At 40.0% G+C, this 19,343-nt stretch overlaps 1 long non-coding RNA gene across 2 annotated transcripts in view; it reads right to left on the bottom strand.

The window, feature by feature from the left end:
* Nucleotides 1-18,466, bottom strand: part of LOC121489143 — a 56,253-nt gene extending 37,787 nt beyond the window's left edge. Inside the window, exon 1 of one of the 2 annotated variants that reach the window (XR_005987282.1) lies at nt 17,447-18,466. This is a non-coding gene — a long non-coding RNA (uncharacterized LOC121489143). Of the gene's footprint in view, nt 1-6,745; nt 6,846-17,446 lie in introns of those variants that run through there. The other variant, XR_005987283.1, reaches the window with a different exon arrangement.
* Between the last annotated feature and the right edge of the window lie 877 nt (nt 18,467-19,343).

Below are 19,343 nucleotides of genomic sequence, written 5' to 3'. Positions count from 1 at the left end.
TGCATTTGTTCTATGTTCTCTTGATACGCAAATGAAAAAAAGATATATATGCCTCAGCTCAGAGAAGAAATATTCTTTAAACTGGGCACTAAAGCTCATTTGCTAACTACTCTCTGGCTGAAAATTACTACTCAGCTAAAATAATACGTTTAAAAATATTTATGCCTCCAAAACAGCTATTTTTCCAAACAGAAGTTAATTACAAGAAGTGGTAAGCACTTTCTCAATTCGACTACCTTAAATTTTAAAAATATTGCCCTAAAAAGCTTTATCACCACCAGCATGGCAATCTCTGGTAATACCCACAAGCTTTTAGTGGACTTCAAATTAAGTGCTTTTCTCTCACATAAATAGTAAGTAGCTAGCTTTCCTACTTGGATCCTTTCTTCTTTTTTTTTTTCTTTTTAAAAAAATGTTTTATTTAAATTCAATTTAGTTAATATATAGAATGTTATTAGTTTCAGGGGTAGAATTTAGTGATTCATTAGTTGCATATAACACCCAGTGCTCATTACATCACGCACCCTTCTTAATGCGTACCACCCAGTTACCCCGTCCCCTACCTCCCTCCCATCCAGCGACCCTCAGTTTGTTCCCTAGAGTTCAGCGTATCTTATGGTTAGCCTCCTTACCTGTTTTTATCTTATTTTTTCCTTCCCTTCCCCTATGTTCATCTGTTTTGTTTCCTAAATTCCACATGACTGAAATCATATGGTATTTGTCTTTCTCTGACTGACTTAATTCTCTTAGCATAATGCCCTCAAGTTCCATCATTGCAAATGGCAATATCTCATTCTTTTTGATAGCTGAGTAATATCCCACTATATGTATATATTTATATATATTTATAAATATCATATAAATTATATTATATAAATATATAAACTATTATATATTAATATTATATTATTATATATTTATATAAATATTATATAAATTATATATAATTTTATATATATAAACATACACACATACCACTTCATTCCCAATTCATTTTTTTAAAAGTTTTACTTATTTATTCATGAGAGACACAGAGAGAGAGGCAGAGACACAGGCAGAGGGAGAAGCAGGCTCCCTGCAGGACCCTGATGCAGGACTCGATCCCAGGCCCTAGGATCACAACCTGAGGCAAAGGCGGACACTCAACCACTGAGTCACCCAGATGCCCCATCTGTTGGCAATTCAGTTATCAGAGGTGTTTTGCCATGTTGCTTCACCTTAATGCCCACCTTGATCCCTTCTAATTCCACTGTATATTAGCTTTTCACTAAAATGTGTTCCCTTTGTGTGAAGAATATGCCCAAGAATATTCTTTTGTACCGGTTTCCATCAAAGCATTTATGGGCAATTTAATAGGTAAACCTGAATCTGATAAGATTGCAATGCTTATTTATGTACTCAGGTTGTTTCCCATTGCTCTCCTCAAGTGAATCTCTTGCCAAATGATCAACATTCTAAAAAGACAAATCTGGAATTTTAAAAACACGTGCATCAAAATCTAGATTACCTCTTCCTACTTGAGAATTAATCATTTGTGTTTCCCTGTAAAATCTGCTGAGCTGCCCCAGCAGCTTTATCAAAGCCCTGCGCTCAGGAACCCCTAAATACCTTTGTGGTTTGTCCAGGCTTCCGTCATAGCCATTCAGGTACTGCTGTGAAGTCCAGAGCAGCTGAAGCCACAGTGTGACCTGCTTGCCATGCTTTCTCAATGTGGAGGTCAGGATTCTGGATGGAATATTGACTTTTTTTTCTTTAGAATTGTTTAATCCTTAGTAAAGCATTTTTACTTGATTTTATGCCAATACACACTCACTGACATATACCAGAAATTACTTAAGGCATCTCATTTATGCTACTGAAGCCCCCCCCCGAACCGCCCCCTATAGGTGGAGTAGGATTCAGTGTTGGGAACCCCCTACAGCCAGGCCTGTAAAGCACTGCCTGCTTATCCACCTGTCTGCTGTGGACTCACATCTGTGTGCTAACTGGTCATCCAGGTCAGTGGAAGAGTAGCAATAAGGGACCTTCTAGGGTTTTATGCGTCAAATTTTAATCCCTTCTTTAGCAATGCTCTCACTATAAGCAGACATGTCCATTTCTTATTGGATGGAAAGCAAAAAGAACTTATTTGAGTAACTGTTTCTGTGAGCTTTCACTTGCTTGATCTGTCTGTGTAGGTGGTCAGTTTATGTGGCCTGATAATTCCTCCCTACTGCTTTCCAGATTTCAGCCACAAAAGGAGATACTCTTTAGAGGACGACTTGATCAAGAAGACTAAGGACTCTTTCAGCTTCCAAAAGCCTGTTTATTTAAAGATTGAACCATTTCATCCTCCTTTCCAGATTGTGCCTCCTAATGGTTGTTTATATATCAGTTATGGTTTCAAATTATTTCCTCATCATGAGTGGCTGGGTCAGAGTATAAGCAGAGATTGGCATCATCAATAAATAGTCTACACCAGGGATTGGCAACCTAAGGCCTGTGGACAAAAGTCAGCTTCCTACCTGTCTTTTTATGGCTTGTTATTCCCATGGCTTGTACAGATACACATTGGCTATCAATCTGATGATAGGGAACACAAATTTTGAACCCTAGTTAAATGAAATGCTGTCTCCCCAGAAAAAGAATCTTCCTTTTCACTGGTGGATCTATAGTATAAAAACTTTACCCTAATATGTTATATTTTGAATTTCATCAATTAATTGATGAAATTGATGAAATTGGTAGAAATTTGTTTTTTCTTTATTATGAAATTGGTAGAAATTTGTTTTTTCTTTATTATGTAAATATGTAATATCTTCAATTTTGCCTCTAGGGCCACAAAACCTAAAATATTTACTATCTGTCTCTCTACAGAAAAAGCCTGTGAACCCCTGATCTATGCCAATTGCCAGCAACAAACCTGAAAAACTGACTAGAGGGGAAGGAATATTGAACATCTGCTCTATTACCACACGGTAACTTACATGTGTTCCACTTATCCTCAAATAAATCTAAGAGGAAATACGCGTTGTGCCCATTTTATAGGTGAGGGAGTGGAGACTCCAAGAAGTTGATACAAAATCTGTGACGGAAATTAAAGCAGAATCTGGTTAGTCTATCTCCCAAGCCTGTGCTCTTTCTTCTAAATTATCCAACCATGGTGCTAAACACTCTTGATCAAACTGTGCACTCAAAGTTAAACCGCTGCATCCGCTTACCTCCTTCCTCCCCACCATGCTCACAAACTCTGCAATCAGGAGAAGCCAGCCACCCATAACAGCACCTTGTTGTGCACAGGATAATGAGGGAGAGGTATGTGCTCAGTCCAGCATAATAGTGTTTCCCTGAGCAAAGCTAACTTTGGTTTCTAAAACACACGGTAACCAGCAAGGATGTAACTTCGATTACTGGCATGCTTTAATTGAGCATAATAAGCCTGTCCATGAGCTGTGATTCATGATGGCCTAGAGGCTCTTATGGCTTGTAAGCCAGCTCGGCAACGGGTAGGAGCTTTGGGAAGTGCTTGGTATTGTTGAGCCACTTGGATACAGACCTGCCCGGCATGCTCTAGGAACACCGTGTGCTTACTGGACATCTTTTCAGTCTACCAAGTCCCAGGGTGCACTAGCCATCCTCCACTGGATGACTCGCTAAGCCTTAGCTCACTGCTAATTTCAGCCACTCAGCTCAGAAAAATTCCATCTGAGCTCATGCACATACATATATCTTGACCCAAAAAACTTTCAGTACAAGACAGAAATCTGCCTAGCAAATCTTCACCTGTTCTTTTGGGGTTTCTTGTTTCATCCTTTCCCCTAAAATATGATGGGTGACTCAGTAGCCCCAGTGTCTTCTAAAAATAAGTGCCGTTTCAAATAAAACTCTTGTTACCATTAACAACCCCAGTAGACCAGTGTCAGATCTTGCTCTGACTTTACTGGAAGCTTGAGAATGGCTTCTTAAGACAATTTTTTTTCCTTTTTATTACATAAGCAACAGGTGCTTATTATAGAAAAAAATCAGAAAATATAAATGAGCAAAAAGAAGAAATAAAAAATCACTAACAGTCCCATTTAGGGTAAAAGTATACTTTGGAATATATCTGTCCAGACTGTATTCTGCGTACACATATTAGCGCATGTGTGGTACATAGTATGTAGGCAAAAATGAGATCATACTGAAGATACCATTTTATAACCCACACTTAACACTGAGCAAGACTCTGAGGGAAAAGAATAAATCAGGTTTTCAAGTCAATTTGACCTTACCAAGGTTTTTAAGAAGAGTGAGAAAAAGTCAAAGTCAATCCCCAGGATTTCTGAACACGTAATTAATTCAAAGCCAAGAAGGCAAGAATTACATAATTACCAGTAAGCTAGAAAAATCTATTGCAATCTAAGGAATTACTATGAAAAGGAAAGAAAAGATGAAGAGGGAAAAGAAAATAATATTTATTATCTCCCTGCCCTAAGCCATCACAGGTGTTGGGCATTTTTATAGCTAAGGAGTGGCTAAAGGAAGAGAGATATCAAACTGACATGCACGTGAACTGCAGCGTGGTGGGATACAACATCCAAAGCATCCTGGCAGTTAGCAAAGCACACAGGTTTTGAACTCACATTGACAGAAAAGATAATTTATTTTGAAAGTAGATATATTCCAGGTGGTTAGATCTAAAACATTTTTATAATGTACTAGAACAGTTCTTCTCACTAAGGACAATTTTGTTCTTCTCCCAGCAGACGTTAGGCAATATATGGAAATATTTGTGCCTTGTCACAACTCGGGGCAGGGAGCATTGCTACTGGCATCCAGTGCGTAGGGACCAGGGATGCTGCCAAACTTCCAACATGTAGGCCTGTCCTCACAACGGAGAATTAGCCAGCTCAAGGTGTCTGTAGTGCTGAGGTTCAGAACCTCTGCCCAGGGGATCCCATACTACTTAGGAGAATCATACCATAACTCATTTTGCTAAGCCCCTTTTTAAAAAAATCCAGAGTTAGAGTCAAGAGCCAGAAGCTTAATGGTCTTTTATATTCTCCCTACATCTGGCAATACCAGGTCCTTTGGCAGAAAGCAGTCCCTCCTCTCGAATTTTGGAAGTAAGAACAAAATACATATGAAAATACATATGGAGGGCAGCCCGGGTGGCTCAGCAGTTTAGCACCACCGTCAGCCCAGCGCCTGATCCTGGAGACCCAAGATCGAGTCTCACATGGGGCTCCCCGCGTGGAGCCTGCTTCTCCCTCTGCTGTGTCTCTGTCTCTCTCGTGAATAAATAAATGAAATCTTTAAAAAAAAAATAGAAAAAGAAAATAACATATGGAGGAAGAGAATAGGTGAGATTTGATGAGGTACAACTCAAACAGGAGCTTATAGATAAACATTGATCTGTGAAAGCATCTGTGCTGCTCAAGCTCATCTAGGACAGAGTACCTTCTCTCCTACAGAGGATCTCACAGACAGTGTAGTTTTATCAAGGGCTGGGTGTGGGAGGTGAGATGAGCTCAGTTATTAATAAGCTGTCCGTAGGCCTCATGGTTGATAAAGACATTCCACCTTCTTCCAGAAGACATGCAGACCATAGAGAATTCATGACAAGGCTAGCCTGGGGCTCTGAGTGGGAACCTTAGGCTTAACGTGGGGCATCTAATTGCGCCCCTCTAATTACCCACACCATCTGCAATTAGAGTCATATCTATGTTCCTAGTGAATAAGAGATGGAAATATTCTCATCTCTAGTCAGCATATCTGGTAATAGTGACTGTTTAAATACAAAACCAGTCATTGGTATGCCTGAATTATGTCTCCCAAAATTCATAAATTGAAGCCCTAACCACCAGGACATCAGAATGTGACTATATTTGGAGGTGAGACCTTTAAAGAGGTAATTAAGGTAAAATGAGATCATGTGGTGGTCCCTAATCCAAAACAACTGATGTCATTACACTAAGGGGAGATTCAGACACAGAAAATAGACCAAGCCAAGGAGAGAGGCTTCCTGAAGACTCTACACCTGTTGACACCTTGATCTTGGACCAGTAGCCCCTAGAAGTCGTGAGAAAATAAATTTCTGTTGCTTAAGTCACCGGGTCCGTGGTACTCTATGATGGCAGCACCACAAAAATAATTCAGGTCTTCTCTCAGGGCCTCTCCTTCTGTGCTCCCCAATTCTAGGTGGGCAATAAACGCAGAACACGTATCTTGATCTAGTGATGACTACAATTCCCCCTCCTTCTAACCCTGTCCTCAATTTGAAATTTTCATGTAAAAAACAAGATATAACGAAGGATTAAGTAGTGAGTAGTTCTGGTTTATGTCTTCACAGAGAGAAGAGACCGCCTTCCCCTCATGAGCATGCGCACGCACATGCACACACACACACACACACACACACACACAGAGCCATCTTAACAAAAGCTTATGTCTCCACAAGCTCCAGGGATTTCTGGACTGTTCTCTTGTTAGCCTTTCAGAACTCTGGGTCTCCAGATTTTGCAAGGGTGCTGCCATGATGGCTACCCCCTCAGTGGGGCACACCACACTTATAAATGATAACTGGGCAACTCAGAAAAGGTGAGCTGTATGTGGCAAAACAACAACAACAATAAAACAATAAATGAGTCCCTAGATCTTTTCAGCCCTCAGACTTTTTTGAGGTCTCTGGCTGGCAGTTAATGTCACAAGATCAGGCTATTTGACCTATTTTGTGTCACCAGATATTCTCCATATGATGCTTCAAGAAGTCATCTCAAATACATACTCAGAAGAGCCTCCAGAGGAAGTGTCAGCAGTCTGCTAGTTTCCCTTCCATGGGAATGGAGGACGGCATTGAAGCATTTCATCAACTTCTATTTGCCACTGAGTATAAAATATACAGAAGTACATAAACATTTATAAATGTGTAAATACATGTATTTTTCAATATATATGTATATACCTTAATGGAGAGGATTAAAGTATGAAAAGATAGAAACTATAGCTATTAATACCAGAAGCTGTTCATTGGATAATCATGAAACATTAATGTTCTTCCTTAGGGTATGAGTATTAAGGCCATGATGAGTTATAAGTTCAAGAATTTGTAGATGATACTTACCTCAGAAAAATTCCCTTGGACAAAATGTCAAGGAATCAATATCCCTTTTCTAATGACTTCATCATATTGAGTAAAATTGGTCTCAAAATTACATTAGCATAAATATTGATGTTATTGGGTCTCTAATGCTTTACCAGCCAGTAGCACATTTTTATTGTCATTGCTCAAAAACATTAGACTATATCTGAGCCAATGCCACTGGTTTTTTTCTGCAGATGAGCTCTGATACATGGAATAGGATTTCAAGACCAAAATTCCACACAAACTTGGCACTCAAGGCACTCCAGCTTGGAGATTCCTGACTGAATGCCACCTACATCTCAACTAAGCACCCTGGGGGGTGGCACTCAAAGCTGTTGACACAGCAAGTCATGACTCTTTCTGATAATTCCACTGCACTGCTCTTGGTGACTCAATATCAATAAAATATGTTTAATTCAAAAACAGACACACGCAAACATCAAGCTATTCAGAACCTGTGTATGTCACCATGGACCAGACCAGAGATGTAAGATTTGCTTACTTACAGAGGTGTTGATAGCATAGGCTTCTCCCTAGAATTACTGACACTTTCCCTCCTAAGCCTTCAGCAAAGGACAGCTACTGGCAGACAGAAATGAGTTAGAACTAACAAGTTTATCTTTGATCTACTCCCTTGGCAAAACACTGATACTATTTGTTCAAAGCATTTACAAGGCCACTAAAATAACATCTCTCCTTCTCCCTCCCTCTCTTTTTCTTCTTCTATCTCCTCCTGCAGGATTCTTAAAATGCTCATGAACTCTGAGCTAGTGCTATCTAGATCTCCCACCCATCTAACATCCCTCAACACACACAGTTATGCCTTTGGTCAGCTGTCAGATGATATGAAAACAAGCTCAGTAGACATCTGCCCATGGATTAATGGACATGGTATTTCTTTCAGTATCAAAGATAAATTGCTAGACAGCTGTATTGAAAACCACAACATACTTCTCAACACTGATGATGAACAGATGAGATGCCCTATTTCCTAAATGGGGTCATGAATAATCTTCTTAACTCAGGAGACATTCTTGCCCATAAGAAAAGATTCAAAGCAACAACAAGGGCCATGGTGTAAACTTCCAATCCAATGTGTCTAAGCTTCCTTTTTTATTGTGTATGGGTGCTGATTATGACCTGTTATTAGAGGATCACAGGGAATTCGGTTTACAGAAAGAGTAAGAGTGGACATCTTGCTTTGCCACACCAGTCCTAGCAAAACAGAAAAGCATGTTTTTCAAATGCAGACTCACTTGGGTTTCTAAGGAAGTGGCCCTGAACTGGTGACAACTTCATTTAGCTTGTACGATGGGTACAATCTTTAAAAATCACATGACATTTCTCTGAGAAGTAAATGAGATAAAATATAAAAGCAGAATCTAACACACAGTTGGCACTAAATAAAGACTAATTTCATGACCTTTTTTCCTTTTGAAGATACCATTCTGGCTGATTCCAATTAGCATCAAACATTTGAATATACTGATTAGATTCTCCTCTTGGCTATACCGCCAAGTTTTAGAGGTAAGGGAGGTGTTTGAAGAGGACAAGCAGAACACAGCACTTAAAAACACATTTTAAGATTTATTTGAGAGAGAGAAAATATGTATATTACAGAGAGAGAGAGAGCAGGAAGAGGGGTAGATGGAGAGAGAATCCCAAGCAGACCCCTGCTGAGCACAGAGCCCAACTCAAGATTATGACCTGAGCCAAAATCAAGTATCGAACCCTTAACCAACTGAGCCAGTAGGTGCCCCTAAAAATACATCTTAAGTCAATAAGATTTTCAAAGAAAATATTGTGTAAAACAGGTGTTGTAATTTTTCATCATAAGCTAATCAGTTCTAAAGAAGGAAATGACATAAAAAAGGAAGTTAAAAACCAGAAATAGAGAACAGAGCAGAAAAACTAGATGAAGTGCTATTAGCCATTGGTTCTTTTGATGGTTCCAATGCACAGATCTAGTCTATGGTAGAGGCAGCAGAAACCCTAGTAGAACTGAGGGGTGATAAGTTATGCAACCAGACCAGAAGACTGGAGCCTGGCACTATGAAGCTCCAAACCCTAACCTCATGTGATCTGTGACATGAAGAAATTACTGGAATGGTCAAAATGTCAATATCCTCATTTGTGAAATGGAGAAAATCTACTGAATCACCAAGATCCTTTCATTTCTACACTGCCCATGTAATCTTTATGGGAAATATTTTAGGAAAAAGCCCAGAATACTCCGTGGCAACTCAATATGGATCTCAAAGAAGTGGAGATTCATAAACACTTGTTCTGAGTCTAGCAGTCCTGCCATGGAGTGAGAGTGGAAATTGGTGACCAGAGGTTAGACTATGAGCTCAGTCTCCTACTGTTCGGTGAAGAGTACAGCACAGAACAAAGGGCATGAGACTATTTTTTAAAATAAAGACAAAAGAAACATGAAAGTACTACGCATATGAACAATTAAACAACCCTAGAAATGAAAAATAAAATAAGTAAAATAAAAGTTATCATTCTCCATTTAGGAAATTGGCAATTATGCAAAAGTTTATCCCCATATCACGTTTGTGGGAATGTAAACTGATAACATTTTTGGATGACAATTTGACACTTCATAACAAAAACCTCAAAGTACTATAAATCTATTGCCAGCAAAGTCATTTCCATATATTTACTCTATATATTTCCAATATATCTTTATATATTGTTTTTCTACATTTCATATATATATATATATATTTACCAGAAATAATTGTGTTCAAATATTTCACAAGTATGCATTGCCATTTCTTGACATCAATAATTTTTGAAAACTTAAATATCTATAGAAATTGTTAAATAAATTGTGGTACTTCTTACTATGAAATGCCATGTAATTATTTTAAAAGACCTCATGGAACCATACTTAATGATGTATAAACATGTTCACAATACGTTGTTAATTGCAAAAAGTGTTACAAAACAATATGATCCTATTTTTGTAAGTATATATATTTTTACCTAAGTGCATATGCACCTAGAAAATAGAAGGGTGTGTGTATTTGTGTGTGTGTGTGTGTGTGTGTACCTAGAACAAATATATAGGTTGGCCCTATGAAATTGCCAATTTTATAAGCTAAAAACAGTCCAATACAATCATTTCATAGGCTTCAGCTCAATACACAAGTGCATAGATATTGAAATGAGACTAGAAAAATATTCACAAAAATGTAGACTATGACAATACCTTAGTGATTATGGATACTTTCATTTTCCAAACGCTTTATAATTAAGACATACTTCTTTTTATATATGAGAAAGTTATAGTGAGGTCAAATATTTACACCCAAGTTAAATAAGCCTAAAATATGTTATTTCTTAGCTACTCTGGCTTCCAAATCCATACCTTCTGGTTAACATAAATATATATTACGGATTATTTATGTATGATTTATTTATATTTATGTATTACGTATATAATTAACCAAGTATAATACATATAAGGATATAATATGTATGTAATTAATCAGATGTGTAATTCTGTTTCAATGTAATTCATTCCAAAGATTTAAGCCTCATACTAGGAAAGAATCACTCATCAGGGTAAAAACACTTGGTCTTTCAGAATAGCCTCTTCATCCATGCTTCCTTCCCAAGCTAGTTCCCAAGTGAACAGGAAGAAGGAGAACTTAACGTCTTCATAGTAGTGGGAAAGATCTAGGGTATTTGACACAATGTCATCTGCCTCTTCTGGTCTCCCGGGCTATGTCCCTTATCCCCTGGTTGTCTCCTGGCCTTCAGGGCTGAAATCTGAGGATGGCGTAACCAGTGATCTGATCTCCCTTGGTGTGGTCAGGGTGATCACTTCCTGGCTGACTCAGCCTCATGTTAGCCCCTGCAGGCTGCAGACTCCTGAACATCGGCCATGCCCTTCCTCCAGCCTCTGGCCCAGCAAGCCCATGCACCCAGCCTCTGCTGTGGGGTCGCCTCACCTTGCCATCATGTGCACCATTTTGGATTCTTCATTTCTCAATTCTACACCCCCATGAGATGAAGAACAAAAGGCAGTCTGGAAAAGCTAAAACCCAGAGCCCCCCTCTCTGCTTTCTCAGCTTATACTGATGTAGCTGAGGTCCACATTGCTCTTGAAGTTAATTCACCTTAAGGCCTCCAAAGAGGAAATTGAGAGACATCCCACTTTTCATTCTTTCTCTCCGTCTCCATCCTTCCATCATTTCTTACGACAAAATATGACCCGGCTTTTCTTTTACTCCCACGATACCCCTGTCCTCCCACCTCTACTCTAGCTAAATATATAGGGGTCTCTTCTGTGCATTATGGAGAACACTCTGCCCTCTACACTCAGTTATTATTTTGATAAAGGTAAGCCTTTCTGATGAAGTAGCTTGCAAGATAATAGCTTACACCATTCTGGTTTTGAATTACATAATCTTAATATTGAATATTACCTTAGTCTTTCTCTTGGTATGTCCTTGAAAATTATATTTAAGCGAATGCTGAGGGCAGAAGAAGCAAAGGTTTTGGACTCAAGAAAACCAAAAATGAAAAGAAAAAAAGAAAAATTTAAAAAGAAAAAAATAAAAACCTAAATATTTTAAAACTGTATCTCTGTTATGAAGTCATTTAAAAAAAGAGTCAGTCAAAAATATACCTAGATAAAACAGGAGACACCAAAAGGAGGAGAAAAAGGCTTAAACAGACACCTGGAGGCTGTTGAAACCTATGGAAGAGAATTCAGAAAAAACAGTGCAAGATACAGAGAGGGAAGGGCACCTAGGTTGGCTCAGGTCATGGTCCTGGGATCCTGGGATCGAGTCCCACATCGGGCTCCCTGCAGGAAACCTGCTTCTCCCTCTGCCTGTGTCTCTGCCTCTCTCTGTGTGTCTCTCATGAATAAGTAAATAAAATCCTTTTAAAAAAAATACAGAGAGGTTTTGGGAGATAAAAATGAAAATGTCCAAATGAAAAATATGATTTATAATATTTGATCTTTCTCTTGAGTTGCCTCAAAGAGAACTAGCTATGGTACACACAATCTTCCTGCCATGGACATTAAACTTTTGAAAGAGCAAGATAAATGATCAAGACACTGAAGTCCATAGTTCATTTCTCTACCATTTTGTTTCAGAAAGGATTTCAGGCAGTTAACAGGGAAAATGATTACAATAAAAATGATTAGGGAGCTTCTAAAAAAAGAATAATTCTTCTAAAAATGCACTTAAAGCTGTAAACTTCCTCATTCACACAGACAAAATAAAATTCGAAGAGAAAGAAATGTTGGAAATTATATAGCTTAGTGAAGAAGATAAACCAAAATATGGAAGGAAATGATGGTTCAAAGAATCCATAGTGAGAAAGGTTGAGGGGAGTGATTGGGGCTGCTCGAAGCCTTACCAAGATGACTCTGGAGGCTTTAGGAGAAACAAAATGGAAACTGAGAGGCCGGCAGCCATCCTGGTCCAGGTTGGGGGAAATACAGTCTGAATTTGGGGAGCAGCAGAATACATGTGAGAAGGTTTACAAAAATACATTAAGCAAGATTTGGCCACTTTTTGGATTTAGGGATTGGAGGAAATGGTGGGGTACATTATGACTATGAGACTTCAAGCCAAGCCAACCAGAGGAGTGATTTAAAAAAAAAAAGGAAAAGAAAAGAAAGAAACATTACAAGAAATGGCCCACTTTCAGTCTTGCCCTTAATACAGAATGACAGCAATTTATTTTCCACGTATGTGTTTTCTGTTGTAGCAACATAAGTAGACCAAAACGTAAATAAGGAAATTTTTTAAAATTCAAAAATTCATTTTGAATAACTATATTTAATGTCAGTAGGAAGTACAATGCCTATGTTTTCAACAAGTATTCTGATTTAGAACATAGGTCTATCTTATCTTCAAAGGGTTAATAAAATTAAAAAAAAAAAAAACTTAACTAGGGCAGCCCGGGTGGCTCAACGGTTTAGTGCCTGCCTTCGGCCCAGGGCCTGATCCTAGAGACCCAGGATCGAGTCCCACGTCAGGCTCCCTGCATGAAGCCTGCTTTTCCCTCTGCCTGCGTCTCTGCCTCTCTCTCTCTCTCTCTCTGTGTCTCTCATGAATAAATTAAGAAAAAAAAAACTTTTTTAAAAAACCCACTTAACTAAAAGTATCTGAGCTTACATATATCATCTCATATTGAGTTCATACATGTTATGAATTGCTTTATTTTTGCATCGTTATCTAAGAAGAATTTCAAATGGTAGCTGAGTTGAATTCTGACCCCCAGTTGAGTATTTTATGAATTTTATTATTTTGGTAAAATAATATAAAGCTCTATATAAACTATTATTCAACATGGCATCAGATTAGGATGTTTGGAAAACCCACGTTTGAATAACAGTTCTCATACAGAAGGCACTTCACTTATATCACTGCTTAGATGTGTGGAGAAAAATCACAGCTTCCAACATTTTCTCTATCCAACCTAATCTTTTCCATGTATTTTTTTATTGAGCCAGAATTCATATGCTGGATCCATGTATGTTTTCCATGAGATAGAATTCATATGCTGGATCCCTTTGAAGTGTATAATCTAGTGGTTTGAGTATATTCACAAAGTTGTATAACTATCATCACTATCTAATTCTAGAACATTTTTGTCACTCCAGGAAGAAACATCACACCCCTTAGCAGTCACTCCCTACTCTCCATTCCCCTCAGCCCTCAATAACCTCTAATCCACTTTCTGTGTCTATGCTTTTGCCTATTTTAAATATTTCATACCAATTGAATCATATACTGTAAAACCAACCAAACTGCCCCAATGGACTCCAACTTTGTTGGGTGGCAGCAAAAATTTACATTAGCTCAAATTTAGCAATCAATAATACCTCAGATGTTTCTAGGTTAAGACAATTTAATATTGGTAAAGACTCAGGAAGCTCACAGTACACCCGCTAACAAGATTTTTTCTCCCTTTCCTTCCTCCTTTCCAAGCTGACGTGGGCACAGGGGAAACTTTATGAGCCTTCCCAGTAATGGTGGGAGGGCGGGCTGCCCTCCTGAGCTGGCCTCTGCAAGGTGGTGGCCTGACAATGCTGGGTTCTGGATCAGTGCCCTTCAGGACAACTGGTCCCAACAGGACTTTTGGCAGATGACGACTTCTCTTGCTGCTGACACCTGAGCCCTACACCGTCTCCTGCCAATCCAGACCACTGCCCATGACAGCCTTCTCTTGCCAACTCCAGATTTTTGCCAGCTCACAGTCCTCCCAGCACCTTTGTGTCCACTCTGGGGGTGAACCTGGGCCATTTTCCCCCCACTGTACACCCTGCACCTGTCATAGAATCTAGCGTATAGTGAACATTCAACAATATTTTTTTGAATGGGTGAATAAATCCTTCAAAATTCAGTCAAAATATTTTCTCCTCTGTAAACCTTCCCTCAATACACTGACCCTTCCCCACCCCCAACTGCTTGCTCCGTGCGCCCATAACAAGTGAATTTTGCTGCCAGTGGAGCATTTGCGAGCTACATTATAACCCACTGTACGCATGTCATTTCTCATACATGATAAATCCCATCTCTCCCTCACTGCCCAGGTGAGGAACTTTTTGAAGGCCTCCCTCAGACTCCTGCCACATAAAAAATATTATTAATCTATCAATTGGTAAATATTGATTAATCAGTGTTACTCAGCATTCATTCATTAATTAGTAAATAGTAAAAGTCATTGAAGCTTTGTTATTTCTAATTAGCTAGATCTCTTTTAAAAAAAAATAACATGCAAATTTTACCAATAACATATGCCAGGACACCTGGGTGGCTTAGCAGTTGAGCATCTGCCTTCAGCCCAGGGCATGATCCCAGAGTTCTGGGATCGAGTCCCACATTGGGCTCCCTGCGAGGAGTCTGCTTCTCCCTCTATGTCTCTGCCTTCTCTCTCATGAATAAATAAAATCTCTCTCACGAATAAATTCTTATTCTCTCTCATGAATAAGCAAAATCTTTTTAAAAATATGACACAAGTGAGTATAAGAAGAAAACAAAGTCTCCATTCCCCCCACCACTTTTAAGTAGGCTCCTGTTTATAGAAATGTAGATGTTTTGAGCACTTTGCTCTTCAAAATTGTTTCATTTTTCATTTTTTCTTTAAGTTTATTTTGATTTTTTTTTGAGAGAGAGTGCATGCACATGCAAGGGTGTGTATGAGGAGGAGGGGCAGAGGGAGAGAGAGAGAGAGAGAGAGAGAGAGAGAGACTCTTAAGCAGGCTCCTCACTCAGCACAGAGCCCGACTCAGAGCTCCATCTCACAACCCTGAGATGATGACCTGAGCCGAAATCGAGTCTGTTGCTTAACCAACCAAGCCATCCCAGGCGCCTCTCAAATTTGTTTTTCAATAAGTAGGTATCGTGTGGTCACTTGAGTTAGTAAGAGAGAAAGTTTATACTAGAAGTTTCCAGTAAAAGGTGGATCTGTTCTGACTCTAGGCAGCTTGGTTAATTCAGAACCTGTTGTTATAACCTTCTGCAGAAGGAACTAAAGGCAGAGAAAGATCTCATTTGCAGAATCACCTGTAGAAGGATGGATAGGTGACTTGGGGATGGCAGTTTGAATTTCACCCCAAAGGCAATGACAACCCCTACTTCATCAGTTTTCTGTTGACATAGTGTATCTCTGCTCTTCAACGGGATTGAAATCTCTCCAACAGGAACTTAAATTTTTCTCCACTGATGACTGGTTGATCCCCTGATGCCATGTTCTTATGCATAGTTTCTGACACACTCTGGACCCCAGACTAAATAAATCCAAGCAATTCTGAGTTAAAACAGAAAATGTGGAATAGTGGTACTCAACTGAAAAGTTCATATTTTGTACTGTGTACTGAAGTGGGAAAAAAAATGAACATTCAACCTTTGCCATTCTTTTCACATCAAAGTTCCATGTGTTTCTTTCAAAGCCATTTCAGGATTTTCCGTGCATAACGCTCCCTTAGGGGAAGTGGAAGGGAAAGGAAGGGAGGCAAGCCAGGCTTTCTCCCTACTAAGTCATTGAAAAGGCTTTTTCAGGGCAGCTTCCCCAGAGCCAGGAGAGCTGTTGATCCACTGTTGAGAGATGGGGAACGAAGTTGAGACTCTGAGAACCACTGGCAACCCAGTAGACACAATACAGGGCAGCGGTTGTGAGTACTGGTTCTGAACCGAGCTTTCTGGATTCAGACCAAAGTTCCACCACTTACTGCATATTTTGGACAAATTATTTATGTCCTCTTTCCTTCTAAGTTGAAATTATAATAGTGCCTACCTTCTGGGGCTGTGCTGAGGACGAAATGAGCTGACACAGTGTAGAGAACATAAGTGCCCCACGTTTCCCCAGCGTCAGCCGTTGCTACTCTAACCCCTCAACGGTATCCCTGAGGAAGGACGAAATGCCCATCCTACTTCCACGAGACTCCTTTTCCACAAGCACCACTTCACAGCCTTCTATTTCATCCCAGGTAACTGTTCCTTTTACACTGTAATTATGAAATGAAGGACCCAAGTACCCACTTATATATTAGTGTTAGACAGAAAGACACCTTTGTTTTCTCTTTACATAACGCTTTTCCAAACTCCAGCCCAACCTACATCATCCTGCTCCAGGGCAGCAGCACCAGAATAGAGTAAATCCCCCCAAAGAGTCAAGAAAGGTGAGCATGGATGAAGTACACCTGGCTTCCCTTGGTTCGTTTGTGACACTCCCGCCTCTGACCCAAAGGTGGAAGACTCCTGCTCTGCAAATGGCTACAAATCCTGCTGAGATTTGGCTCTGATTAAAGCAAAAGCTTCTTTGAGAAAGAAAGGACTATGTCCTTTTTACAATCTGATCAAGTTATACAGCCCTGATTTCTGGAAATGAATCTGTCGTTGAAAGCATGAGGCAAACACCTTTTTGAATTATTTCAAGCAATCTGTGGAAGCGAGATGCCAGCCAACCCTCTCAAAGGCCTCATTGTGAGCGTTTGGGCTCAGAGGCTGCTAATTGCTGGCCCCCTTCCATCCTCCTCCGGCAAGCACAGCACCATATTTGTCTCTCAGCTGTCACTATTTGTTAGGGGCCTATAAACAGAGAAGATTCTTTCTTAGCAACCACGGTGAACAAGAACCCTGCCTGCCCCTCCCCCACCCCCTCAAGAAAACCAGGCCGACATGAAGGAAGAAAGGAAAATGAACCTTACAAAGTGACTGGTCAAAGTCAAAAATGACAAACCAACGTGGAAAGTTTCCAAACTGCTGGCTGCCTTTGGCTTGGGGGAAAGAAGGGAAAAAACTATGGAGGAGCTTTCAGAAGCCAGCTGCCAGCAGATTAAGAGGCGACTAGAAATGATCTCACCGCCGTTTGCAGATGTCTGGTCACACGGATGTCTCTGCAAGATAACCAAGAATAATCCAGTTACGCTGCTCGATTTTATTTCCTTAGAGAATGCTTTGGGCTTCATCTTGCTATTTTTAGCCTTCAGAGTCAGACGCCATGGGAAGCCATGGCCAAGGCAGCTCGAGGATCACATGTTCATCCAGGACAGGTACAAGTTCTGGAAACCAAACTCGTCAAAAAAAGCAGCTAGAGATCAAAGCATTCAAAGAGATTCTGGAAAGGAGGGGCAGTGGGAAGACAGCCTTTTTTGAGGACAGCTGCCGAACAATCTCTGATGGCTGTTCACAGTTCGGACAACTACAGAAAATCATATTTTTAAAGAAAGCACGAACCTTGACCTTAAAAACGAATACTGCAGAGGAGGATCTGTGGGAGCACCCCTGGGCCATTTAAGCTTTCAGGAAGTTTAAAATGTTTCTGGAGTTAAGTCAGTTCACTCCTGCCAGCCTGAGAACAGCCAGTTTGGAAAACAGGACTTGTAGGCATGGAAACAGCAGGCATCTTGGTAATGAAACTCATTACAGAGTTTACTGGAGAAAAAATTGTGGAGAATCCTCAAGAGGGAAGGACAGATTGGGTCCAATTCTGTGAGGCCAGAGAGTATGAAATCTACACCGAGGATCACTAAAGTATGCTAAGCCTCAGGAATTAAGTGGAAAGAATTAAACTTGTGTAAGCCATGATCTTTCTAGTGCTGCCTGTCTGCAAGTATCAGCATTGCTAATAATCACACCCAAGTAGAAGACACCCAGAAGAACCTTTTCTCAATTCTATATTCCCATTATGCCACTGAAGACACATGACAAGAGATTGTTCGGAACTGAGCTCTCACACATACTGCTTCAGAACTGGAAAACATGAGGGGCGCCTGGGTGGCTCAGTTGGTCCAGTGACCGATTCATGGTCTCATCTCCGGTCATGATCTCAGGGTCATGGGATCGAGCCCCACATTGGGCTCCATGCTAAGTGCAGAGTCTGCTTGAGCTTCTCTCTCTCCCTCTTCCCCACCCCTCTCACTCATCCTCTCTCTCTCTCTAAAATAAATAAATAAAGTCTTTTTTTTTTTAATCTGGAAAATGTGAAAGAATCATGGCTCAGTGTTCACTGAGTGTCAGTTTTCACACAGTATTCCCTGAGTGTCAGTTATCTCATTCTGATCTTCACAATGGCCCTTTGATAAGGGTATTAATTGCTGCATTACAGATGAGGAAACTGAGGCCCAGAAGAATTGAGGCTGGTTAGCCCCAGAGCCAGGCTTCTGATCTCATGCCAGGATTCATCTGTCCCTCCCCCATCCTCCATCCTGCACAGGCTGTGATTTAGGTAAAAAGACAGTGATGCATCCAGGCACAACAGCTCCCTTCTATGGTACTCATACTCTCTCACCAAATGTCACTGCAGGAGAAGGCAGAGGTGGTTACAGTGGGTGTTTTTAATGTAAAAATGGGAAACTTTGGTATATATTGTTCTTATATTTTTAGAAGGCTCTTAAAAATACAAATAAATAAATTTTTAAAATGAAAAACTCTTTTCTTTGGTCACAAATTTTTGTTCTGTTTTGTCTTCCTCTCCTTCTTCCTCTTTTCTCCTTTCTCTCTCCACTTTTGGCCAACCCCCTTACACTGGAGCCCGACATTCTTATACACCATTGCCATGTCCAGGAGAGCTCGTAAAGTACTCACTATGGCCAGATGGTACTTCAGTGACCACCCCACCCATGTCCTCCTACTCACCTAGGACTTCAACCCCTTTATCTGACTCCAGATGCTCTGTGGGCTAGTAACTGTAAGGCAGAAATGGCCTACAGAGCAAACTGGAGAATGAGTCAAGGCAGCTTCTAACTTCTCACTACCTA

This window comes from Vulpes lagopus, chromosome 4, assembly GCF_018345385.1.
Source record: "Vulpes lagopus strain Blue_001 chromosome 4, ASM1834538v1, whole genome shotgun sequence".
Classification (NCBI taxonomy): domain Eukaryota; kingdom Metazoa; phylum Chordata; class Mammalia; order Carnivora; family Canidae; genus Vulpes; species Vulpes lagopus.
This window is presented reverse-complemented; position numbering and strand designations above follow the sequence as displayed.